Source organism: Neophocaena asiaeorientalis, unplaced genomic scaffold, assembly GCF_003031525.2.
Source record: "Neophocaena asiaeorientalis asiaeorientalis breed wild unplaced genomic scaffold, Neophocaena_asiaeorientalis_V1.1 scaffold19, whole genome shotgun sequence".
NCBI classification, from domain to species: domain Eukaryota; kingdom Metazoa; phylum Chordata; class Mammalia; order Artiodactyla; family Phocoenidae; genus Neophocaena; species Neophocaena asiaeorientalis.
Window position 1 is genome coordinate 3,865,577 of NW_020173388.1, and position 6,874 is coordinate 3,872,450.

Here is a 6,874-nt window from a genome sequence, read left to right on the forward strand (position 1 = left end):
TCCACCAGGCGCACTTCCACTGCAGCAGTGTGCTATGACCAGCTCCGGGACGGCTGGGAAGGCCGGCAGGGAAGGTTGCTCGGGGGAGCCCTGTCATCTCCACAGCAGGCCCACTCTCCCCGACAGTTACAGCCCCCCAGCAGCAGAGGTATAAATATATATGCACCCAACATAGGAGCACCTCAATACATAAGGCAACTGCTAACAGCTCTAAAAGAGGAAATCGACAGTAACACAATAATAGTGGAGGACTTTAACACCTCACTTACACTAATGGACAGATCATCCAAAATGAAAATAAATAGGGAAAAGAAGCTTTAAATGACACGACTAGATAGATTTAATTGATATTTATAGGACATTCCATCCAAAAACAGCAGATTACACTTTCTTCTCAAGTGTGCATGGAACATTCTCCAGGATAGATCACCTCTTTGGTCACAATTCAAGCCTCAGTAAATTGAATAAAACTGAAATCATATCAAGCATCTTTTTTGACCACAATACTATGAGATTTGAAATAAATTACAGGGGAAAAAACGTAAAAAACACAAACACAAGGAGGCTAAACAATATGTTGCTAAATAACCAAGAGATCACTGAAGAAATCAAACAGGAAATCAGAAAACATCTAGAGACAAATGACCATGAAAACACAATGATCCATAACCTATGAGATGCAGCAAAAGCAGTTCTAAGAGGGAAGTTTATAGCTATACAAGCATACCTCAAGAAACAAGAAAAATCTCAAATAAACAATCTAACATTAAACCTAAAGGAACTAGAGAAAGAAGAGCAAACAAAACCCAAAGTTAGCAGAAGGAAAGAAATCATAAAGATCAGAGCAGAAATAAATGAAATAGAAACAAAGAAAACAATGTCAAAGATCAATAAAACTAGAAGCTGGTTATTTGAGAAGATAAACAAAATTGATAAACCATTAGCCAGACTCATCAAGAAAAAGAGGGAGAGGACTCAAATCAATAAAATTAGCAATGAAAAAGGAGAAGTTACAACAGACACCGCAGAAATACAAAGCACCCTAAGATACTACTACAAGCAACTCTATGCCAATAAAATGGAGAACCTGGAATAAATGGACAAATTCTTAGAAAGGTATAATCTTCCAAGACTGAACCAGGAAGAAATAGAAAATATGAACAGACCAATCACAAGTAATGAAGTGGAAACTGTGATTAAAAATCTTCCAACAGGGGCTTCCCTAAAACTAAAAAACAAGGAAACAAAATCTTTTTGAGATGCAATTCCAAAACCATAAAATTCACCCTTTTAAAGGGTACATTTAAATGATTTTTAGTATATTCACAGGATTGGGCAACCATCACTGTCACCTAAGTTTAGAAGATTTTTATAACCCCAAAGAAACCACGTACCCATCAGCAGTCACCTCCACCCTACCACGCACCTGGCAACCGCTAATCTTTCTGTCTCTGTGTATTTGCCTGTTTGGAACATTTCATATAAATGGAATCATATAACAGGTGTTATTTTTTTATTTGGCTTCTTTCACTTAATGTATTGTTTTCAAAGTTTATCCATGTTATACCGTGTATCAGGATTTCATTCTTTTCCATTCCCAAATAATATTTCATTGTATGGACATGCGCCATGTTGTATTTATCCATTCATCTTTTGATGGACATTTGGATGGTTTCCACTTTGGGGCTATTATGAATAATGCCGCTGTGAACATTTGTAAACTAGTTTTTGTGTGGACATATATTTTCATTCCTCTTGGGTATATACCTAGGAGTGGAATTGCTGGGTCATATGGTAACTCTATGTTTAACATTTTGAGGAGCTGTCAAAATGTTTTCCAAAGTGGCTGCATCATTTTACATTACCAGCAATGTTTGAGGGTTCCAATTTCTCCACATCCTCACCAATACGTACTATTGTCTGTCTTTTTTATTATAGCCTTCCTAATGGGTGTGAAGTGATCAGGTCAGAACCTGCATCCCAGGGAGGGGATTCAGAGGGAAAGGCAGATTATACGGGCAGAGAACCTCCCTGGGGAGTGAGGGGTTCAAGCCACATATTGGGTGCCCCAGTCCTGGGGTCCAACACAGGGGAGATGAGCTCCCTTGGCTGGTTGGAGGACCAGTGGGACTAACAGGAGGGCTGTGGGAAGCCTGCAGTCTCCTCAGGAGAAGTAGGTACATTGAAATGTAAAAACCCTAATCTCGTATTTTGTAGTCTGTTTCAACTTTATTAGTCAAATGGTTTACTTGTGGATTCCTTAGGATTTTCTATATACAGGATCATGGTATCTGCAAATAGATAGCTTTTATTTCTTCCTTCCCAAAATTGATGCCTTTTATTTCTTTTTCTTGCCTAACTGTCCTAGCTATAACCTATGGTATAGTACAGTACAGCGTTGAATAGCCATTCTTGTCTTTTTCCTGATCTCAAGGGGAACACATTCATTCTTTCACCATTTAGTATAATATTAGCTGTGGATTTTTGTAGATGTCCTTTATCAAGTTGAAGAAGTTCCTTTCCATTCCCAGTTTTGAGTGTTTTTATCATGTAAGGGTGTTGGATCCTGTCAAATGCTTTTTTCTACATCAACTGAGATGATCATGTAGTTTTTGTCCTTTATTTTATTAACATGGTGTGTTATATTGACTGATTTTTGTATATAAAACAAACCTTGTACTCCTGGCTTAGATCCCATTCGGTCATGGTGTAGAATCCTTTTTTATATGTTGTTGGATTCAGTTTGCTAGTATTTTGTCTGGGACTTTTTATGTCTTTATTCATAAGAGCTATTGGTCTGTAGTCTTCTTTTGTGTGTGATGTTTTGGTGTTAGGGTAACACTGGCCTCACACAATGATTTGGAAAGTTTCCTCCTATTCTATTCGCGTCACACTCATTCTTGTGTGAAAGTCTCTGCTCATGCCATTCCTGATCTGAAACACCCGTGCCTTGCCTCTCAGCACTCCAAGTCCTGTCCCTTGTTGGGAGACAGCTCAAGTTCTCCTCATTCCTGAGCCCCTTCCTATCTGCTCCAGCCCCACAGTGAGCTCACCCTCCACGAAGCCCCTTCGGTTCTCACCATGCTTACAGCTGGCGCTTACTGTAAAGTGCCGTAGCTATTCGTGATCACAGTAAATGCCAGGTGTTAGGCAGAAATTGGAAGTAGGACAAGTGGTGTCCCAATAAGTAGCAGAGCCTCCATCAGGCAGCTGAAGGCAGGAAGATACCTGAGCCTGGTGACCCAGGACCAGCAGGACAACTCAGGGCCATATGACTAGCTCCCTAGTATGGCCACAGCAGAATACAGAGCAATACAGAATAGCAGCAATGCACTCATTACTGCTTGAATAGTGGCTCAGCAACTTACTAGCAAGTCATTCTCTAGCCCTAGTTTTCTCATCTTTGAAATGGGAATAATAATGTCAATCTCAGAGTCACGGTAAATATTACGGGAATTCACCTATGCAAAACACATTGTATTAAGTTTAATACGTGGTAGCTTTAATATACACCAATGGATATTCTCTGTGAAACAAAAGTTTGTGGTTAAATCTTGGAAATGCTGCAAACTACATCCCTCTTCTTGGAAATTCCCAGGGCACACTGGCATAGTAAAAGATCTGAAAAGTCCCATGTAAAGAATCCTATTTAATTCATTTTGGTCCAGGATTTCCCAGATCTCTTTGTCAAACTGACCCTCTCCCCCTTTTAAATTTAACATCTATTCAACACACTTTGGGAAACACAATATTAGCTGTATTTAGTTACTAAAGGAAGTCACATTCAATTGTTAAAAACTGATCACGTTTTACTGTTTTGCTTTTCCCATAGGCATGTATAATTTAAAAGTAGTAGCCTAGGAGAAATAAAGGCTTCTAACCTAGAGAGAACAGAATGCTTTGAAACCCAAAGGAAATGAGAAATTTCAGGCAGAAGGAGATCAATAAAGAGCTATTTTTGGCCATGGAGACATTTCTAGAATTACAGATTCTTTGAGTTTGACAGCATGTTAAAGTTCAGCTCCTTTAAATTCTCACCTAGTGCAGAAGTGCCCTTCATCAGTTCCAATGCCTCTGGCACATACCCAGCCTCCCCATTTTTAAGCAGCTCTAGTAATTAAGAAATTTTCCCTCACATTGGGCTGAAATCTGCCTCCTTGGAACCTCCACCAGAGATCATGTTAATGGAATTTTGACTTTTGTGCTGTAGTGAGAGCTGCCCATTTTGGAAATAGCAAATAAAAGGCACAGACATTTTTTGAATCCTTATGCAATGTGAAGTAACATATCTGTTAATTGAACAGTGAACTGAAAATAAGAATTGTTGGAAGCAACATTTTTCATTTTCTCCATCTGTAAATAGGGCACATAATCAAAAGTTCAGCTATACTGTAAGTGATGCATGTAATATTTACTTTGTGGGCGGAATTATTTTTCAATTGGAAGTTTCTGAGTAGGAAGAGGGAATATATATTTTAAGCAACTTCTGTTTTCCGATTTTTTAAATTTTAAAAACATTTAAAGAGCTTTTTTTAAACTCATCGTCCCAAGCTTATCCTTCTAGCTTCCTGTATTATACAAATAAGTATTACATAATTAAAATATAGTATATGTCTCATAAATACAGGTTTATCAATAAGAACAGGTAACATTACCTACATTTAATGGAAATGTAGCTGTTTGATCCAATGTAGATTTCCCCAAGGCAAATCTTAAAATCTTTAAGTTTTAAAACTTAAAACCTTAAGGAAAACCCAAAGGGGTAAACAGAATACCACTTAAATGGGAAGAGAACAAGGGTCTAGGGTCTTCTAAGAGTCTCATAAAATTCAGCAAGAAATCAGAGACTTGACAAAACCATAACCTGTTATAAAAAGGACAAGTTGTGTTTTCATAGGACAGTCCTTCCAAAGGAGAACTTTCCAGACTTGATCTCAGATTTTTCCTTAAACTGCTGCTTGGTCACATTTTAGTATCTGTACCTCATTCTGATGCTGTGAAGCAAAAAGGTTCACATTCTTATTTTGCAAGGGAAGAAACCAAAGTAAAGTCAAACCTGATTCGTGCTGGACAATACTTAATTCTCTCTTGATACTAACATTCCAACAATTGGGTTAGTGTGGTGCTAGCTGTGTTCTCCTTTCAGTGAAATTGTTCTCTTTGGTTAAATTCAATAGTTTCCCTAATAAAGACAATGGAAAACCAATATAGGCCTGTGGAGGAAAGGAGTCAGCATCACTTAGGGCTAACAAATGCTGTTGTGGACACTGTAATGCTTAACGTGCACGGCTTGCTTGAGGATTCTGTAACCTGGGCTCAACTGTAGTTGACAACACGATACTCACAGACAGACCACCGAGGCTGTTTTCGTCTTTGTCCTTCAAACACAGTGAGAGTATCACAGGTTACATCATCTACGCCTTCAACACGTACTAGGGCAACTTAATGCAGTGCCAGTCATTCATAGGAAACACTTTTTGAGTGCCTAAGGTGAGGCTGAATAAAACCTGGTCCCTGGCTTCATAGAACTGGCAGCTGAGTGAGAGAGACAGACTAGCCGATCAATCATTTCCAGAGAAAGTAACAAGTTCTTTGCGGGAGCCACGCAGTCAAGGGCAAACGCATCAGAGCGGGTAGTGGGAAAGGGCTTCTCAGAGGAGCTGACTTCTGAGCTGTCAGTAGCAGAACGTAACCATCTCTGACTTCAATTCCCAGCACTCAGGTGAGAAAGTACCTCCTTACCCTGCTTGCCTGAGTTCTTGACACGGTAACAGCCAGATGCAGTGCCTGTGCTCTAAGAGGAAGAGAAAGAGAGAGAAAAGAGGAAAGAGCAACGAGAAGGAGAGAGAGAGGAGAAGGACACGAGAGGGAGAGGGGAGGGGAGGAGAGAGAGAGAGAGAACAAGAAGCAGAAACTAAAAGCCCCATTGTAGGCAGGGTCTGGAAGTTGCTAGACATGGCCAGGGGGATGAAGGGTGACACCCTGTGCCCCAGCAGTTTGCATCCTCAACGCGGGTGTAAAACCTAGTGTACAAACCACCCTTCCTCCTTGCCAGGCAATGGGACAGGGGGACGTGGTCTCCTCCAACTCAAGGAGCTTGGGTTGAGCGAAGGCAGTGAGCTGCTGCCTTCCTCCCCCAGCGAGGGCAGCAAGATGAAGGCACACATCCCTATGTTCTCCCACAAAGTGAGACACGTATGCTAATTCCCCGAGGTAACGTCTCCGCACAGAGCGCACCACGCACCCCAGTCCTCCACCTTCCCAGAAGTGGAGCCCATGAGGATGCCGCTCTGCCTCCTTCGGGACCCCACTCCCCACCCTGGAGCTCCGCTGAAGGTCAGAAAAAAAAGTGCGAGTGATTACCTCAGGCTGTCCTCCAGGGTCTCCTCGTCGGAAGAGAAGGTCCCATTGCTGACACTCGGGGGAGAGCGACACTTGCGCCCTGCAGACGCCTCCCGGGCCGTCGACGTGCCTTTCTTTTTCCTTTTGCCAAACAACTTCTTCAAAGGCTGGAATTTGCCTCCCTTCTTCTTGTCTGTGGATTACAAGATAAACACAGGCTGCAGTTTGACAGGTCTGCCCCTCTGAGCCTAGAGCGAATTACCACCAGGCTGCGAGCCGGGGCAAAGGGCGGCCCGGCTGTTGGAGCCAAGAGCCACCCAGCCGCGTGCCAGCGCCGTTGTTGGGCAGCCGGTGCGTGCAGCAGCCGCAGCAGCGGGCGAGGCGGGCCCCGGGCATGGGTCCTCCGCACCCCACCCCACCCCGCCCCGGCTCTCGACAAGCGCCCGCGGGCACCACGAAGGGCTTTCAAGCTTCACGGTGGTCGGCAGGGCATCCCCTGCACGTGCCACACGAAGCTGCTGCCTGCTTTCTT

General features: G+C 42.5%; 1 protein-coding gene across 1 annotated transcript in view; it reads right to left on the reverse strand.

Moving 5' to 3' along the window:
* The window catches only part of CRACD (capping protein inhibiting regulator of actin dynamics), a 49,311-nt gene extending 42,865 nt beyond the window's left edge, over window positions 1-6,446 (reverse strand). The window contains exon 1 of the mRNA XM_024746678.1: window positions 6,364-6,446. The gene's annotated coding sequence lies outside the window, so the exon portion shown is untranslated. The remainder of the gene's footprint in view (window positions 1-6,363) is intronic.
* Window positions 6,447-6,874: the final 428 nt, after the last annotated feature.